We start from the raw sequence: 20,352 nt of genomic DNA, 5'->3' as shown, positions 1-20,352 counted from the left end.
GGGAAAAGGAAGAAATTTTCAGCGGCTATATATTTAAGATGATTGAAAAAATATACAGCCATAGCAATATATTAAATATAGAAATAATATCTAATATAAGGAATTTTATAATTTTCAAAGTCTTTTTACATATATTACTGCTGGTACAGGAATCATTATTCTTATTTTACAGATGAAAAAACTGCATGACCAAGAAGTGACTTGTCCAAGGTCACAGAATTAGTGGTGGAGCTTGAACTCCAATCCAGTTGTCCTCCTTCAGTGTTGAATAATGATTCCTGTTTAAATTGCAGACTTGTGGATCGTGAGACCTGGAAAAGTACTTTAAAGGTCATTTGGTCTGGGTGAGCTTGGATAATTCACCAAACCTTCCAGTGTTCCAGGCTACTCTAAGGACTACAAATTGCAGTGCAGTTGCCAATCTGCACTGGTAGTGGAAGTTTCCTAATGAAATCACAGAGAATTGTGATATAACATTAAAGGTATATAAAGACTGATGCATATATCATCCCTTGGCTTAGGGCTTTTCTCTGGCTATCCCCCATGCTTGGAATGCCCTCCCTCCTCATCTCTTTCGACTGGCTTCCTTTAAGTGCCAGCTAACACCCTATTTTCTACTGGAAGCCTTTCACAATCTCCCTTAATTCTAGTGCCTTCCTTCTGTCCATTATTTCCTGTATGTAGCTTATTTGTAAATATTTGTTTACTTCTTATCTTTCCCATTAGATTGTGAGGTCCTTTGAAAACAGGGACTATCTTCTGACTCTTTTTGTATCCCCAGCATTTAGCACAGTGCCTGGGATATAGATGGCATTTAATAAATATTTATTGATTGATTATTGACTGATCGATTATATCTTGCTTCAGTTAAACCTGAGGTGCCAATGACACTTTGTTTACTTCCCCATAGACCTACTGGAACCTCCCCCCAAAAAAAAATTCCTTTAAAAAGCTATGTACTGTCTAAAACTATGTTGCCACCTAAATATAACTAGACTCATTAATAGGATCATGGGTCTGGAGCTTGAAGGAACCATAGATGTATAAACTCCTTATTTTACAGCTAAAGAGAAAAAAGGCAAGGGAATGCCTTGTTTAATGATCTACAGATAGAAAATGTCAGAAGTGGGATTCAAATACAGGTCTTCAGGCTCTAAAGCCAGAGTTCTTTGTACCATACTGTGCTATATAGCATAGATCCATCTTGGCTCTTACACAAGCAGGCTTAGTTACTCTAAGTAGAAAAACAACCTTATCTGTCATATAGTTCTGCAATATGGATCCCTTTAGACAGCATTACAAGGCATCAGAGTAACCTGCAGGTGAAAGGGCCTTGATAGGCATGAGTTCCACCACTATTGGAAAGAGAAGGTCCTTATGATGTTGGTGATTTGTAAAAAAGATAAGAAAATCTTTTAAGATCACCTGACCACAGTCCACACGGATCCTTTGGACTGAGATTTCTTTGTCTAAGGGGGATGCCAACCTGTTATGGATAGATCAAACTTCTGATTCGAGGATCCCATTACTAGTTTCACTCATGTACTGACAGCAAATAAAGACCAAAGAGTTAGAAAGAAATGGTATGTCCAATGACGGGAGATTGGCTGAATTAAAAGTGGCATATGAAGATAAATATGACTACATCATAAAGAATGTGAAAAGTTCATTTGTACGAAGTGATGCAAAATGAAGATTGAAAAGTCAAAATAAAAATACGCAAAATGAATACAATTATATAAAAGAAGATGATGTTCAATGGTAACAAAAACCTCAGATCAAATACATGGATGTCACAGGTACTAACTTATCATCCTTTAACAAATGGCAAACTAACATGGAAAATTTCAGGTATTATCAATCACAATCACTCTCTTACACTGTTTATGACTCAATTTGTAGGGAGTTAACCATGAGTTAACTGGAATTTGCATTCTAAAATGAATGTGTCAATAACAAAGGTGTTGCTTTGGGACTGAAAGGACTCCCTTTGCTATAAGTTCAAAATAAATCAAATGGATGACACATTTTGATAACATGATATTATTGATAATGCACATCAAGAACATACCAATAGTAAAAATTCATACAATGGCAGGGATCAACATTCTTTTTCATCTCATTGATGAACAAATTGTTCCTCTTTATCTGGGGGCCATCTAGAATACAATCTACTGGAATACAATCTACAAATCTAATGGAAGATGATTGGTAGCCTGATGCTAAGTATGTTCACTGGAGAGAAGACTAGTATAGTTGCTTTCCCAATTCCATGAGATCCCCTAACTTTTTGCTATGGTTCTACCTCTTAGTAACATGCACTGAAATTGACCATAATAAAAGGTTATCAGCTGTGGGTGCCATAATCAATTTGTCTAAATATTGAAATCACTCTCATATTGTTTGTAGAGTAAAGCCCCAAACAAAGGTGGAATACTATATGCCATTCAGAGGTAGATGGCCTCTGATACAGCAAGTAGTCTCCTTGGCCTTTTGAGAGATTTGAGACAGCTACCAAGTATTAGAAAATATACTCAAGAGGTGCTATTCAGAAGAGGAAACACTCTCCAGAAGGCAGTGCATCTTCTTAGCCTTCATCAGGATGTCAGTTTTCTACAAAGGAAATTACCTCTACATTTAGCCTGAGGTTTTTTTTTTTTAATTTGTCATATGTGTGCCACGGGATTTTCAAAAAGGAATTATTTTGACTGAAGCTTTTTTAAAAAAAAAAAAGCTTTCAATTCTTTATGATACTCTCACCGCTTCTATACCTTAGTAGCAACTTCCCTTGCAATATCCCCTTCCCCAAAAAACAAACCCAAGTAAAATAAGCAAAACAAATAAACACGCTAGCCATGTCTGACAGTATATGCCTTATCCCACACCAAAGACAACCACTTCTGCATTAAGGGGAGGGAGCATTCTTCAATCCATTAAAATCATGATTAGAGTTCTGATTTCCTTCAGTGTTTTCTTTCACATTAATTGTGAACACTGTATAAATTGTTCTCTCGGATGTGTTCACTCAAAAGTATTTCTTGGGGAAAAAAGAAACCAAAAATCTTCCAACCTATCCCTTTCCAGTGACAAGACCATGCACTATAAATTAACAGTCCTATATATTAACAGGCAAAGTAGTAGAACAAGTCAAGAATGCATTTTTTTTCCTTTTGGAAACTAAAAGATAGGATATTAAGAATTTAAAAACTCCCATTATCAGTTAAGATCTTGAGAACAGCTTCATTCATCACCAGTATCTAGAAGTAACTATTCACAGTAAATGATTAGGACTAAGCTTGGATATGAGATGAGAAAATACATTTTCTTCCCTTCACTGGAGAGGTGGGAACTATGGTGTGCAATGTTGCATAAGCTGTCAGATGAAACTGATGCATTGGATGATTTTGCTGAACTACTTTTTTTTCTTTTTTAGTCTGTGTTACAAGAGAAGGTTTGATGGGTGATGGTGGTGGTGGTGGAAGAAGGTATATTAGAAATCAATGTAATGTAAAAACAAAATGTATCAAAAATAACAATTAGTCAGGATGAGTAACAATGAATTCCTGGAGCACAGAAAATCTATCAGTAATTGAGTAACAACAAAACTCCATGGAATTAGACACATGTAGAATTGGGAGCTTAATGGGAAGAAAAAAACCCACTTATTAAGCTCCTACTGTGAGCCAAACACTGTGGTAGGCATTAGAGATACAAATACAAAAAGTGAGAAAGTTCACATCTTCAAGAAATTGACATTATACTAGGCTATGAACTAAGTAGGGCAACCACAAGTAGGCTACACTTTATGGATCCCCTGAAATAGACTCAACTATGCCATGTTGGACAATTCTAACAGCCCACTCAGAGGAGTTCAGTGCTCTTGCCAGAATTCCTCTTGAGCAAAGATATTAGGCAGATGGAGACAGAAAATGGCAACAGATGACAGGACTTAAACATACCACCACCAGTCTTCACCCAAAAGACAGCTTAGGAAAGACTGCTGTTCATCCATTAACCTTTTCAGTCCTGTTAGTACACACAGGTACGTTGTTATTAATGATAATAAGTTCATATTAATCTAGTACTATACATTTCTCACAGCAACCCCAGACAGTGAAAGGCTCATTATCCCCATTGAACCAATGAATAAACTGAGGACCAGAGAGATTGTGATGTGCCATGGAAAGTAAAAGAAAGAACAAGGGCTTGAACCCATGTCTTTTGAGACCAAGACCAGTGATCTTTCTAGTATGCCATAGATACCAAGAAATATGCATAGTAACAAGGTGATTTAATGTGGTAATAATGGCTCTAACTTCTATAAGGCTTTACAATTTACAGTGGCCTTTTTCTTCAACTACTGAGGGAGAGAGGCAATCAGAATATTATTAGCCCAATCTTACAGATGAGTACACTGAGGCCAGAGGAGTGCTAGAGGGGGGCAGAGCCAGGAGTGGAATCCGAGTCTCCTGACTTCATGTTCAGTATTCCTTTCCCCTGCAGCCACATGTCCCTCAGTAGCTGTGCCACATGCACCAGTATTCTATTATGATGTCAGCGTGGAGTTGATTCAAGTGAACTGGTCACCAACATCCTTGTGCCAATAGTGAAGTTGAAAACTTACACTTCTATAGTGTTAAGGTTATAAAATGCTTGAGAGTAAAGCAAGCTTCTAAAAAACAAATCATTTCTATACGTAGAGCGCTGTATTTTGATAGCAAACAGGCTGTTGTTCTTCCTTTATTTTCAAAGCAGACTAATGATGTCACTATGTAGGATAAAATTGTGGGTGATGGGTGATGTCTTGACTTGCATATGAATTGGATTTAAGCAAGGCAGATTTGCACAAAGTCATCACCCTCTGTCTTCCAGAGTTATTGAAGTCAAGGGGTAGGAAAAAAAGTCAAGAAGATTGGAGATAACCCAGGATGCAGGGGATGACCTTAGTGTCTTTGATATCTGACCAGGCTCCAAGCACTTCACAGTACCTGCTTCAGCTCCCTTCATGACCAAACGAAGATGGGGGAATCTTCACATGATTGGAGTAAAGATCCCCCTAACTCACCAATGGGTTTGAGCTACTCTCCACCTGGTTAAGCCCACATGCCTAGACAGTTTGGTTGCTGCTTCTACACTACAGTTTCTTGGAACCGCAGATGAGAGTTGGGTGAATCAGGTAGACACCAAAGGCAAATGAACAGCTCTGAAAAGGGCTGTGTGAACCCTCACACTAGAGGTTCTAGTTCTCTCTGAATACCCCAAACACTCCAATAAACAAGTTAGAAAGGAGTGTAAGATATGGCTGTTAAACTCAAAGAATTACAGCCTATTTGGAAAGATACAACACACACACATACATGTGAATACACACACATAACTAGATAACTACTAGTAGAAGGAAACAGGTATACAAGAGACATTTTCTTAGAGTACTTAGTATGGATCTTTTCTTTGTCCCTATCACCTACTCTCTGAAATCATACATATGTGTGGACATGTGTTCCTTTCCTTCCCTCTACTCCCCCAGAATCTCTATCTTTCCCCTTCCCCTAGAACACATCTTTTAGAGAAGAGGAAGAGCTTCATCTTTCATCTTTGTTTTGCATGTAATAGGTATTTAATAAACATTAGTGAAATTTGAACTTGAATCATTAGATGAATAATGCCAACAATAGTTAAAGGAGCTCATATCCTCTACATGACCTATTGGCATGGTTTTAAGCAAAGAGGTACAATCTCTAAATCTAAGAGGAGGTTACTGAAGCAAGAGAAGACTTAAATATCATGACACAATCACTCTATCTGATGGGGATTGGGAGGGGAGGAGAATGAGACTAGATATCAAAGAAACCACAGAGTCCCTATAGTCCCATTCAACCTAAACTCCTAAAACTTCTTTAGTCTCTAATGTTCAAGGGACCTTTACAGATTATGGAACTGGGAATGGAAAATATTGATTTTATATAATCACTGTTGGAGTTCAATGAAGTATTTTAGAAGATCTTTCCAAGCCAAAAGTGAAACGGACAGATGATAAAATAACCATCAGTATCATTCTATTCCTCAGAACTAATACTGTCCTTGTATATCTCCAACTGTGCCCCAACAAATGATATAATTCACAACTGAATGTGAAAGCCAATACTCTGACATTTTTGGGAGATGATCTCTGGATAATGACACTCTGTCTATCGCTCAGTTTCTTCATCTAGAAAGTAGGCATAATCGTTGTGCCTATCTCATAAGATGATAATGCATGTACTCAGCAAACCATAAGGTGTTATTAAAAAAATGATCTACTAAAGTTAGTATTACATAATGTCAAGAGGCATTGTGGATAGGGAGTCAGCATCAAAACCATGAAAACCTGGGTCTGTGTCCTGCCTCTGACCTATACAGATGCTGTGTGACTTTGGACACTTGACCTCTCAGGGCTCTAGGCCAGCAGTTCTCAAAGTCTGGTCCAGGAATTCCTAAAGGGTCCCTGAGACTCTTTCAGAAAGCCAAAATTCTTTTTTCTTTTTTCTATTGTTTTGTTTCTATCTATCTCTCTTTTCAAAACAATACTAAGACTTTGGGGCAGCTAGGTAGTGCAGTGGATAAAGCACCAGTGCAGGACTAAGGAGGACCTGAGCTCAAATCTCACCTCACACACTTGACACTCACTGGCTGTGTGACCTTGGGAAAGTCACTTAACCCCAACTGCTTCCTCCTGGGTCATCTCCAGTCATCCTGATGAATATCTGGTCACTGGATTCAGATGGCTCTAGAGGAGAAGTGAGGCTGGTGACCTACACAGCCCTCCCTCACTCAAAGCAAAGTCAAGTGCAGTCATGTCATCATTCCTCTGATGGCATGGTCTTCTTCAGCAATGAAGGATGAACACACTAAGATTTTAAAATTTCTATTATGGTAATGCTGATAGATGTAGCCCACATAACTAAAAGTTTTTTGGAGGGTCTTGAGGTCAAGCAGTTTAAGAATTGATGTTCTTGGCAATTCCCTAAGACTAAGCTGCAGAGAAGGTGTCAACCTATACTAGTAGAGAAAATTCCCTCAACCAGAAGTTCCCTTTAGTAGTGAAACCACAGGTCTAACCTCCCCTATCCCCTTACATGGGGTGTCTCAAAAGTCTTAGTTCAGTTTTAAGCTTCAATAACTTTAGAAGTATGAATGCTACAAATTTACAATATACTCCACTGTTTGAAAAGTTAATTATGAATTAAAAGTATTAAGATACTGATGTTGCTTATTAAAATTAAACGTAACCACTATCATGCTATGCACTACTTTAGTTGACTTTCAAACTTTGTAAAAACTTTGATCAGCTGCTTCTCAATGATTGAAAGGATTGCATTTTTTAATCATACCTCATCCAAAGAACAAGGTTTTGGTACATATATGATAGTTTTGATATGACCCCACAGGAAAAGGTCTAATGGAAACAGATCAAGTGACCAAGGTGGCCAAACCAGAAGACCTCTACTCACCCACCTGTCTGAGAAAGTGTCATCCAAAAACTGCCATACAAGCAATACATAATGTCAGAGAGTCATATCATGTTATAGTAAAAATTATTCAAAATTCACAAAGCTAAAAACATGTAAAAGAAATACAAATAAATTTTCAAATGACATTTTAAATACATGACATTTACACTAAATCTGCATGAATACTTTTGGGACATCTTGTATATAACAAACTTCTACACCCACATGGTACCTGCAGAAAAACTGTCTATATGGCATTGTCAAATTGGTAATGATTTTAAGCATTATGTAAGGTAAATGTCCTTGAGTAAAAATAAAGGCACAAACTGGCTGACTTTAGATACAATTAAACAACAAGCACCTACTATGCGCTAGCCACTAGGAATACAGAAAAGACTTTCCAGATGCTCTGTTTTCAGTCAGGGCCATTTGCACATATAGCTATAAGCAAAATAAATGTAATAAAATATACTGTAGATACAACTACTATCCAAGGTGTACTGAGAAGAGAAGGAGGCAGGCACAAGTGGAGTGTTCAGGGAAGGTTTACTTTAGAAGTTGGCCCTTGACCTGAGTCCTGAAAGAAACTAAGGATTTTAAGAGGTTAAGGGGAGGGTGACAGAGATGGGAATTGCAGTGATGATGGCAGGTGCAACGATGTGTACTGATTCACTTTGGATGAATTCAGTCTACCACATATCTCAAGCATGGTTTTCACTCAAAGTTTAAACAGGAACTATGCAAAAAGGCCCTTCAGCTATTTCTTAATTATGAGTTGTTGGGAAACTACCAATATTTGCAATTTAAAAAACAAATCAATGTTTCTCTGGATCACTCAGAAGGAAATGAAGGAAGACATTCCAACCCATGAACAATGAGTCATGAGTCATATAATATTGAGTCAGACAGAACCTTAGAAATAATTTAGCTCAGCCTAATTTTATAGATGAAGAAACTGAGGCCTGAAGAGATTAAATGATTTGTTCAAGGTTAAACAGGATGAGCTAGGATTATACCTCTCTACTCAAGGCTCCTTCTATTATTAATCTGCTTAAAGTCTGAAGAAAGTTTTAAAAGTGAGTGTTTATCTGAAAGAAGCTGCCCTTTTTCGTTTAGTTGTTTTTCAGTCATGTTTGGTTCTTCATGACCCCTTTGGGGGTTTTCTTGGCAAAGATACTGGAGTAGTTTGCCATTTTCTTCTCCAGCTCATTTTATAGATGAGGAGCTCAGGCAGACAGGTTTAAGTGACTTGCCCAGGGTCACACAGCCAGGAAGTGTCTGAGACCAGATTTGAATTAAGGGAGTTGAATCTTTCTAACTTCAGGACCAACATGCTTTCCACTGTGCCACCTAGCTACTTTTAGAATATATACATATGCATACATACACACACACACACACACAAACACACACACACACACACACATATATAGTGTATGTATAGTATATATATACATATACATATACATATATATAAATGTAGTATAGCCTTTTAGAGAATCTTACATAAAGCAAGTACTGGCAGTCCTTAATCATTGCATTTCAAAAATTTCCTTAGCAATTCAGTTATCTGGAACTTGTAATTCATTTCTCTGTAGAAATGTGAAAAATTCTTGAAAATGACAGGATCTCAAATTAATTCATATGAAACTATGTAAATTATAATACAATCAAACTACTGAACACTCTGTTCATGGATGAAGATTCCAATCCCTTCATGAGTTAATACTTGGTCTTCAAGGGATGCTATGGAAAAAAAAAATTGCCTTGGGTCCAGGATAGTGGGAAGCCTCCCTCAACTGAGACTTTGCTGCCCTTCAAATTACAATGATTATTTAGTCTGTACTCATGGTCTTTCTGTCCTGGTAGGATCAATCAGAGCTTGCATTCTGTCAAATGGTCTTTGAGAAACTAGGATAATCACTGTCATCATGGTAATACGGGATGTAGGACTCTAATGAAGATTGAAATAAGAGTAAAACTTTAGTAGAAACTATGCGATATATTAGTGAAATGGAGAAAGAGGAGGGGGAAGGCTTTTTTTTTTAATAGAGTTGACTCTAGGAGAAATTTTGAAAAACAGATAAAAGCTTATCTTTGTCATTCTTTCCCTACCCTTTCCAATGTCCTATGTGCCTTCCCTCAAATACCACTATCCTCCTGCTATTCTGGAGCTCTTCCCCCCATACAAAGGATAGCATTCCACTCTGGCTTCCTCAGCTTCTCTATACTTTGAAATGACCATCTCCTTATCCTCCAAGTTTCAGCTCCCATTTCCTCAGTGAAGCTGACCTGGAAAAGGTATTAGGAGGAAAAGGAGTTGATTAAATTAATTCAAATTTCTATGTGTATGTTTAGCAGTCCCTAATCATACTAAAAATATTTGTAGTTTTAGAAGATACTTACCATCTACAAATGGACTTCCAGTTAGTGGAATTTTCAGTACATGTGGAGGGAGAGAGGAAGGGAGGGAGGGAGGGAGGGAGGGAGGGAGGGAGAGAGAGAGAGAGAGAGAGAGAGAGAGAGAGAGAGAGAGAGAGAGAGAGAGAGAGAGAGAGAGAGAGAGAGAGAGAGAGAAGGGAGCTAGGAAGAGAGGCAGAAAGAGACAGAGAGGGAAGGAGAGGGAGAGATGAAGAGAGGGAGAGAGAGAAGGAGGGAGAGGGGGAGAGAGAAAGGGAGGGAGTAGAGCTGGATATGTAGATTTGTGAGTCATTTGCATAGATGAGAACTGAATATATGGGAGCAGATGAGATCATTGAGAGTATAGAGATACGTAAGAGGATCCAGGACAGAGCACTGGGGAATGTCCATATTTAGCGGGTGGGAGACAGATGAATACACAGCAAAGAGGATTTAGAAAGAGTAGTTAGACAGGGAGCAGGAGAAAACTGCAGTCAAAGACTCTGAGAAAAGAGAATCTGGAAAGAGGGGACAGTTGGACAGTATAAAAAGCTAAAGAGAGGTCAGTGAGTTGAGGACTGAGAAAAAGCCCACTGATTTGACAACTAAGAGATTGTTGGTCATTAAGGGTGGTTTTGGCTGACTTGGAAAAGGTCCCATTGGACCCGGGATAAGTCATTTATTCACTCTGAACCTCTGTTTCTCCATCTGTAGACTACACTACGTGTTTTGAAGGGCTGTTGTGATTTTACAAGTGTTTTGTAAACTTTAAAACAATATATAAATTTATGACAATGATTGTTATTGTTGTTACCCAAGGCCAAGTTTAACTAAGTTCAGAGGTTCTTCAAAAGAAGTTTGCTATCTGAGTGATGAATTTTTAGCCACAGCAATTTATGAAGATAATCTACTAAGGCATACATTTTATAAAAAGAAAGAATTCTCTGAATGCAATAACCATACCAAAGAAATTATAGTTCATTGAAATAGTGAAGAATGTAGTTATTTGGGCCTGTGATATAGTCTCCTACTAGTCTGTAAATTCTAATGAAGTCAGGGATGGCATCATAGCTAACCTTTTTATCTTCTCTGAGCACCTCACAAAGTATTCTGCCAACAGTAGCCACTAATTAAGATCAGAGATTTGGACATGAAAAGAAACCTAGAGGTCATCTGGTACAAGTCTCTCATTTCACAGATAAGGAAACAGGAGTCTAGAGAATCTGATTAGTTTATTAAGCTCCAGGGTAGGGATAGGAAGGGATTGTTTCATTCTTTGGTTTTGTATACCCAGAACCCTACAGAGAACCTGGTACATAGTAGGTTCTTAATAAATGCATGCTGATTGATCAACTAAGGTTCTAAAGTACTCAGTGACCGAACTGGGGTTAGAACTCAAGTCCCATGCCTCCAAGGTCACAGTTTTTTTCTACTGAGTCATGCTTCTTCCCCCAAATTCTTGCTGAGTTAAAAACTTTGAATTCAAAAGCAGGTCAAAGGACCTATTGAGTAGGTCATAAGGTTCAAGGAACTTCGCAATGTTTGCTGGATGTTGCTCATGATCTTCAGCATAAGGAGATACTGAAGAAGGAAACAGCAAACCAATCCAGCATCTTTGCCAAGAAAACCCCAAATGGGGTCATGATGAGTAGGACGCAACTGAACAATAACAAAAATAAGGAGGTATTCAGTATGCAAATGTATGTAGGAATAGAGATTGAACCTTTGATTTTGTTGGTGCAGGGAATGTCCAGTGAGGACACTTGCATTCCCTGGGCACACAGGCACTTCCTCTGCTTAGATGACTAACAGTATGTGTTACAAGAGGAGACTGAACACAGGATTTCCTAGTTCTGAGGCTCATTCTCTATCTACTACATTGTTTGGCATTTAACGCTTTGCAAAACCTGGCTCCTACCTACCTTTCTGGTCTTCTTATCCTTTCTTTCCCTCCATGTGCTATGACTCAACTAGACTAGACCACTGATAGTTCCATGACCATGACACATCACCCCTCAGTTCTGTCCCTTTCCCTGGTCATCTCGCATGCCTGAAATGCTCTTTTCTCCCCCTTTTAACTTCCCCGGCTTCCTTCAAGACTCATTTTAAATTCCACCTTCTACAGGAGTCCTTTTCTCAGTACTCTTAGCTACTAATGTCCTCTCTCAAATTGCCTTCTGTCTACTCTGCATATATCTTGAATGTATTTTACATATTGTCCCCACTTTGGGATGGAAGCTTCCTAAAGGCACAGACTATTCTTGTCTTTCTTTATATTCCCAACACAGCACAGTACCTAGCTCATAGTGCACTCATTTTTTTCCATTCAATTTTATTTCAGTGACACATAAACAGCACATAATATACTCAAATGTATGTGAATTGTGTCTCTCATGCAAGTGCATATACACATATATTCACACACATTATGTATGCACAATTACATATATACATACTTATATGCATGTTATATACATAGTGTGTACAGTGTTGGATTTAAGAAGTCTTGAGTTCAAATTCCACCTCTGATACTTGTCATGTAACCACTGGCAAATGACTTAACCTCTCTGAGCTTTGGTATTCTCATTGGTAAAATGGGAATAATGATACCATCTATCTCAACGGACTATTGAGAGGATCAAATGGGATCACTGGTGTAACAAGCTCTGCACATTTTAAAGTACTCTGTAAATACTAGTTATTATAATATAGGTACATGTGTTTATATTATATATATTAATTAAAGCCCTAGATTCTCTTTTCTAAAATTTTCATCTATTCTGTAATGAAATTCTAATTCATATTGAGACTCAGAAGGGAGTAGCAAAATTCTTTCTAGTTTAACCTACTAAATAAACATGACAAGATTAGTAAACCTTTGAGCCCTGGACTAACTTTGACTCTCAACTTAATAGGTCAGGTGTCCAAGAGGTGGGATCCATATTTCTACCTCTGGTTGAAAAAAGACAATATGGGTCTTAGAAATGATGTAAGGAAGTATCATGCTATGGGGGGAAAGTGTTGAAGAGACTTTTTAGCTAGACCAAGGGCAGCTAGGTGGCACTGTTGTTGGAAGATAGGGCGAGGAGTTAGGAAGATTCATCATCCTGAGTTCAAATTCAGCCTCAGACACTTACTAGTTATGTAACCCTGGGTAATCACTTAATCCTGTCTGCCTCAGTTTCCTCAGCTATAAAACTGAGCTGGAGAAGGGAATGGCAAACTACTCCAGTATCTTTGCCAAGACAACCCCAAATGGAGTCATAAAAAGTTGGACAAGACTGAAAAACAACTGAATGGAACCAGTTCTTCATCTGTGATCACAGAATCCCAAGATTTCCGGGTTCTCAAACACCTCAGAGGTCATCTAGTCCAAAATGTACCTGAAAAAAAGAGATTGCCTCTAAAATATACTTGAAAAGTGCTCATCCTGGTTTTGTTTTAAGACCTCAGCTGAAGGATACTTCTCATGGCAGCTCATTCCACTTTAAGATAGTTCTAGGTATTAGGAAGTTTTTCCCATCATTAAACCTAAATTTGATTTGTAGCATCTTCTACCGATGGATCCTATTTCTAGTTTCTTGGGCTAAGCAGAAGGCATGATAGCCTTTCTAACAGCTGAAAACAGCACACATTTCCCCATTTCTTTCTCTTTCCCTCCTCCCTTCTTCCCTTACATCCTTCTAGGTCTTGCTTGTTACATCAAGCTGTAGATTCATGTTGATGTCACAGTCCATAAAACACAGATCTTTTTCCTGTGACCTTCTGCCTAGCACTGCCTTCCCCATTTTATATTTAGGAAGTTGATTTTTTGAACCTTTGTGAGGTTTTACATTTATCTCTATACAATTTCCTCTTGTCAGAATCAGCCTAATGTTCTATTCCTTTGACATCCTGTTGACTCCTGGTTCTGTCATCCAATGTATTAGTTATCCTCATCTCCGTATCATCTACACATCTTATAACTATATACCATCTATGCCTTTATCCAAGTCCCAGATAAAAATGTCAAACAGTACCAAGTCAAGGACAAATTCCTGAGGTGTTCATTTTGGATAAATATATAAAAAGGTCTAATTCTTAATTGGACAGTCAGTACTACCTTGGGGAGGCAGCAGGTGGCCTTAAGAAGTCAAAACGCTAACAGGCTCTTTGTCTTAACTATGTAAGACCTTGCTCATAAAAAGAATATGAAATAATTTCAGAAAATACAGTTGCACCCTCTTTGATATTCCTTTTCTTTGAAGATGGATTGTTTTTGGTCCCTCTGCAAGCTGTAAATTGACTTAACTGATAGTATTTTGTTTCATTTGTGTGTATAAAACCCTTGTTGTTAACTGACTCTTTGAGTAGAGGTCCAAGTCTGAATTTCATCCTTGGATTTCTCCTTCTTACCACTGTAGCTCGTTCTTTTTTTTTTTTTTTTTTACATTAATTTGTTTTTAGTTTTCAACAATCACTTCCATAAGTTTTAAATTTTCTCCCTCTCCCTCCCCCCTTCCTCCCTGAGATGGCATGCAATCTTATATGGGTTATACACATACAAGCTTGTTCTTGATACTAATTTCTTTTGTTAATAAAAAAAAATTTTTCCTCTAAACACACTGAAGACTTCCAAGTTGACACCAATCATTAACTATTCTTTAAGTATAACCGTTTAACCAGTTCTGAATCTAATAAATTGCATTACCATCTAGTCATATAGTGCCATATTTTCTATAAAAATAGCATGAGAAATTGATCAAATGCTTTGCTAAAATCTAGATAAACTATCAACTTCATTTCTTTAATCTTCCAGTTTAGTAACCTTGTCAAGAAAGGCAACACACATAGGGTGGCATGACCTATTCTTGTCAAACTCATGCTAGTTCTTTGATCTACTGCTTACTTTTCTAGTGTTCATTAAATATTACTTTAATAATATATTCTGGAAGTTTGTTAGAAATCAAAGTCAAGCTGACTGGCCTATAGTCTTTATTCTCCATTCTCTTCCAGAAACAAACAAGACATTTGCCCCTTTTGCAATCTGTGGCTAGTTCTTCCATCTTCCATGGTCTTTTAAAGATCACTGATAATGACGCAGTCATCAGCCATTTCTTATATTAACCCTATTAGCTATATTTATTAGAGTTTCATATAAGCTGTTTGGGAGATATGTACACATTTTACATTTGTTTTAAAAAACAAAATGACTAAGTTTTTTTTAAGTCTCCTGTCTTTAATCTATTTATTCAATGAATTCATGTAACAGACCCTGCGACTTAAGAAGGAAAATAACTCAACTTCTCTTATGCAAAATAGAGATATTGCTCATAAATGAGGGTATATTTAACCCACATATTCAAAAGGAACTGTGGTGTCATTGATGTGAATATTTCCTCTAATGGATATGTCTCTCAGCCAACTAAAGCCTGCCCATCCTGGGGGACTCTTATCTATGTCTTCCCATGAGTTTACTACAGAGAATTCACCTGATGTCCTAGGAATCTTCTCATTTTTCTCCTGACACTTCAAGGATACCAGAGGAACAAAGAATCTGCCCACTGGTTATTGCTCTCATTTCAAAACCAATCAATCTAGTTTTTCCATCATACATTGATGATATCCATTATTCTGGTTCTTATGTTTGCTCTTTGTTTAGTGTGTGTTGTAGCCTACTCATACTTGGCATGTGCCTCTCTTCTTTTCAAGTTGCCTTCCTTATTGGACTATGAGCTCCTTGAGAGCAGGGGTCATCTTTTGCCTATCTTCACATCCCCACAGTTTAGTGGAACAAAGTTGGCTTTTAATAAATGTTTGTTGACTGACTTCTTCATCCATGTGTTTTTTCCTGTGTATGTTGTTCGATCAAACTCTTTTGAATCCCTGCAGTTCTAGAAGAGGGTCGGCAATGTTCTGGGGCATGGAACAATAAACAATATGCCATTTGCCAACAGGAACACCAAAGGAACTTGCTCTACATAGGAAATCTCTGTTGAATTTGGACTTTACCCGATTTTCTCCACGACAATTGCAAAAACTGTTGGTGAACATATATCTCTATTTTTTGCTTCACTTGATATTAATATCATAGGATACTTAAACAAGATTATCTCTGATGCTTTATCTTTCAAGGAATCTTGAATAAATTTGATATATGGATAGAAGACACCTTGTTGGAAAGGAGCCGAAAGGCACCCTTTTGCTTTACTGAATCAAGGGATTTCTTGTGATCAAAGTTGATCACAGTGGGGAGGTTGTGTTCGCTACATTATTTAGTCAACTGTGTGAGAATAAAGATGTAGTCTGCTAAACCTGCTTATTCCCTACTGATACCTTCACTGAGGATACTCTTCACATGATATACATATATGTGTATACACATATAGTCACACACACATGTATTATTCTCATGGAAATTTATAAAGGTGGGAAAGTAGGTATGCAGGTCAGTAGTTGATATTGTGTTCTCTTGGTCACCCTTTTCTGTAATTAATAAGGTCTGAAGTTCATTCTTTTCTACATGTTTTTGCTTTTTTCCCCTTCCTTTAGATACTTTAGGAATCCATTCCTCAGCACTGATAATTGCATTGCTTCCTTCCTGAATCTCCTATTTGCATTCTTGGTCCTATCCAATTGCTTTCCCCATCTTTGTTCTCCTTAGTGCCATATCTATCTCCTTTATAAGTACATCTGTAAAGCCAGGGTCCAAGAGGGAAGGTTTTACTGTACTTGATGGTAAAAAAAAAAAAAAAGGCTCATTATAAAAATCTTTGCGGATTTAAAAATTTTTTTCTCTCTGTATTGTCCACTTTCATTTTCATGCTTAAATGCCTTTGCTTACTTGAGATTTTCGCAGTTTTCTTCAAGCCAGTTTGACAGTGTCACATCTGTTTTGTTAAATAACACAGTCCTTACTCTTCCACCATTCTTCTCCATTAGATTTTACAAATGACTTTAGATTACAAACTAGTGTCACCTTTGGCCACAACATCTCTCTGTGTAGCACATAAGTCAAGTGTTTGCTTATAGAGACAACCAGATAGTGTAAGAATACAGACCAAGGTCTGCAGAAAGGAAGTGTTGAGTTCAAATTCTGCCTAAGACTCTTATTTACTACTCTATCAGTACTGAGTTATTTCCTGTCCATTAAGATACGATCAACTTAATTTCTGTTGACGTTATTTAGTACTCACCATGTCTATAATGTTCTGATTCTTTTTTCAAAGGAACTATTCTGATATAGAGGCATGAGATTTCTGCCTAGTTGATCAATCACTGATCCATACTTTCTCATTTATTTCTAGCAATTCCTATCTTTGCATTGAAGTCACCTGGTTTCAAAGTATATGTTGATTTAATTTGGAGGATCTTATTAAGTTCTTCATAGAATCTCTTTTTATTCTCTACAATCAATTTTGGTGAATGTCTGAAAAAACATTTTCATTTTCTCCCAAATACTTATCTTTAAAACAGCAATATGAGATAATGAAATATCTCATGAAATGATGTTTCTTTTGCCTCTGGGTGCATTGGGATAAAACCAACTTCCCCAACTCCATTATTTCTATCTTCAAGGAAAATTTTTGAGAAATCCTTTCTTCAACTACTTTCTTCTGGTTTCATTTAAAATGAGAATGTTGAGACAAAAGCAATTTTGTTACTCTAGAAGCATGTCCTCTCTTGAAGCACTGAACATGAACCTCCCATTTAGACAACTGACAGCTTATTTAAAATGTATAGATGGTCTAAACATTTTGTGGTTCCTAGCACCCTATGCCCCCTTCCCTGCTCCTTTGCCACTATCACTGTAGAAGCAGCTGGGTGCCACACAGGACTGAGGACCATATTGTATTTTTCATTGATTCATGGACCAACTATGACCCAAAAGTTTATCACAGAGTGGCCACTGGTGATGTGGTTTTCAGTCTTAGGTAGGCTGGTCCTCTGGAAGCAGATTCAATCTGCTGCTTGAATGTACCCAAGAACTCTTCAGCCTGGTGGAATCTCTGAGGGCTTCTGATATAAAGAGCACGGTCTTCAAGAAATGTATGATGAGTCCTATATTTATTTGATAATGTAGCAAACCATAGGGAGCCATGGTCAGTTTTTAGCAGTAGAATGATAAGATAAAAGCAATATTTTAGGAAGATTAGTCTGGTAGTATTGAATAGGAAAATTACAGTCAGAGAAACTAGTTAGAGGGCATTTTTACAGTGTGGGTTAATGAGGTCCTAGGGCACCAGATAGCACAGTAGATAGAGCACAGGACCTAAATTCTGGAAGACATGAATTCAAATTTGGCTTCAGGCATCCACTTCCTGTATGACCCTGGGCAAGTTACCTAACTCTGTTTGTCTCAGTTTCCTCATTAGTAAAAAGAGCTGGATAAAGAAATGGCAAGCTACTTCAATATCTGTGTCAAGAAAATTCCAAATGCTGTGACACAGAGTTGGACATGATTGAAATCACTGAATAACAAAAGATGAGGTTCTGGGCTAGAATAGTGACAACTAATGGATAATTGGGGGGGATTAAGAGTTTTCAAAGAAAGAGACAGTAGGGCTTAGTGAAATTTTGGCTATAGGAGATGGAAGAGAGACTCATAGTTGACTTCTAGTTTCTAGCTTGGGAAAATGGAAGCATAGTGGCAGGACTTCTAAAAAATGTGTAAGCTGAGAAGGTGGCGTGTTCTAATTACAATTATAACTTGTATTAAGTACACCCTTCCTCTTATTTGTAATAAAATCAATGCAAGTTTTCAGTGAAGTATAACCACCTGTAGGGTAAAAACTCTTCAACATTTTGCAACTTCATTACAGAGCTAGTCCTTTTTGATCCTGAACAATAAAGATGATTATATCCAGACAAATTGTAGTGGGGACTCAAGAAAAAGAGCATATAATTATCCCTACAGGAATTTGGCTAAGTCACCAAGAGTCTGAGCAGCTCCCGGTATGCTGTTTGCAATATCTTTCATCAAGGGATGTAAAATCTTGAGCAATGAGGCTTTTGGAGAAATTTGTAGGAAGGTAGAAATGGGAATGGGTGACATATGGTGGACCAACATGGCCATGATTTCATCTATTGAGAACTTAATCTGGGTTTACGTGATAAAAATAGCCAGTCTTTCCTAATCTTGTTCTCTTACAACTTCTGGTAGCGTCAGAACCTAATCTTACTTTTCTCAATGACCTAGCACATTGACTTGTTGAGCAGAAATGTCAGACTCAAATATTGACCTAGAAAACCACATGCAACATTTACCCATGTCCTGTTATATTTTTATTTTGTTAAATATTTTCTCATTACATTTCAATCTGGCTATGGTTGCACTTGGGAGTGTGGAGGGCTGCTTGTGGTATATAAAGCATATTTGACATCTCTGTCATAGAATATATTCTTCCTAAAATTTCTATCTATGGTTCCATTTAATTTGACTTTTTGTGTGGTTAGAGTTTTTTTCCTTTACCTAGACTGTAAGGTTGTTGAGTACAAAGATTATATCTTACTCTTCTTTCTATCCTCCTTAGTGCCCGAGTTTCATACAAAATAGGTGCTCAATAAATACTTGACAATTGATTGGTTAGTCTTTCTATCTGCATTCTTTACATGATCTCAATCAAAAGAATGAAGGACAATAGCAGATAATACTTTATAGTTTACAAAACATCTATACTTCTTTCTGATAACAAGATTATTTTATTTCAGGTATTACTATAAAATGGGAATTAGGATTACAGAATTGTAGATTTAGAGTTGGAAGGGGACTCTAGAAACCATCTGTTGTGGATGAGGAGCCAAGGCCCAAGGAAGCTGTGACTTGTTCAGGGCTACAGTGGGATAGGTGACATAGGTGAGATTTTAATTCAAGTCCTCTGAATCCCAAACCAGTGCTTTTGACATCACATTATGCTATCTGTCCTCACAAGTAAGGTTACAGTTCTGGAAAACTTAACAAAGACAACCTATATAAAATTGGGCCTTTAATTCTGTAGGCAGCATTTTGGAGGCTAGTGTTGACAGTGCCTAATAGTGTTACATAAAGTACCTAATTTAGGAGCTTACTTGAGAGTCTGGAAATATGACAACTGTAACTCCCATTTTACAGAAGAGAAAATGGGCTCAGAGACATCAGGTGCCTCGCGTCATTACTAGCTTTTATTTTCAGAGTTATTTTACAAAGCCCTCTAGCTTTTTTGGGGGGGTATGTAGGGGGAGAAAGGGAACTAGGATATGCTATGTTCAACGGACTGATCCTGTAAGAAAACAAGTATTACACTCCTCTATGCTATTTAGAATTTGAGTTCACAGTCTATCATGCCCCCAAGTTGCTACCTTTCAAGCAAAATGAGGCGGCTTTTTTTGTGAGGCATAAATGCTGATCACCTTGAGGCTTACAGTTCATTGCAAGCTTAACAGCTAAGGACAGGCAGTATCTAAGGTACTAGAAAATACCAAGTACTGTTTCCAAGAGAGCCCA

The 20,352-nt window shown here is 37.6% G+C and overlaps 1 protein-coding gene across 1 annotated transcript in view; it reads right to left on the bottom strand.

Annotated features, from left to right (window-relative positions):
• The window catches only part of PTPRN2 (protein tyrosine phosphatase receptor type N2), a 1,540,415-nt gene that overhangs the window by 79,641 nt on the left and 1,440,422 nt on the right, over window positions 1-20,352 (bottom strand). The gene's annotated exons all lie outside the window — the stretch shown is intronic.

This window comes from Notamacropus eugenii, chromosome 3 (assembly GCF_028372415.1).
Source record: "Notamacropus eugenii isolate mMacEug1 chromosome 3, mMacEug1.pri_v2, whole genome shotgun sequence".
Lineage (NCBI taxonomy): Eukaryota > Metazoa > Chordata > Mammalia > Diprotodontia > Macropodidae > Notamacropus > Notamacropus eugenii.
This window is presented reverse-complemented; position numbering and strand designations above follow the sequence as displayed.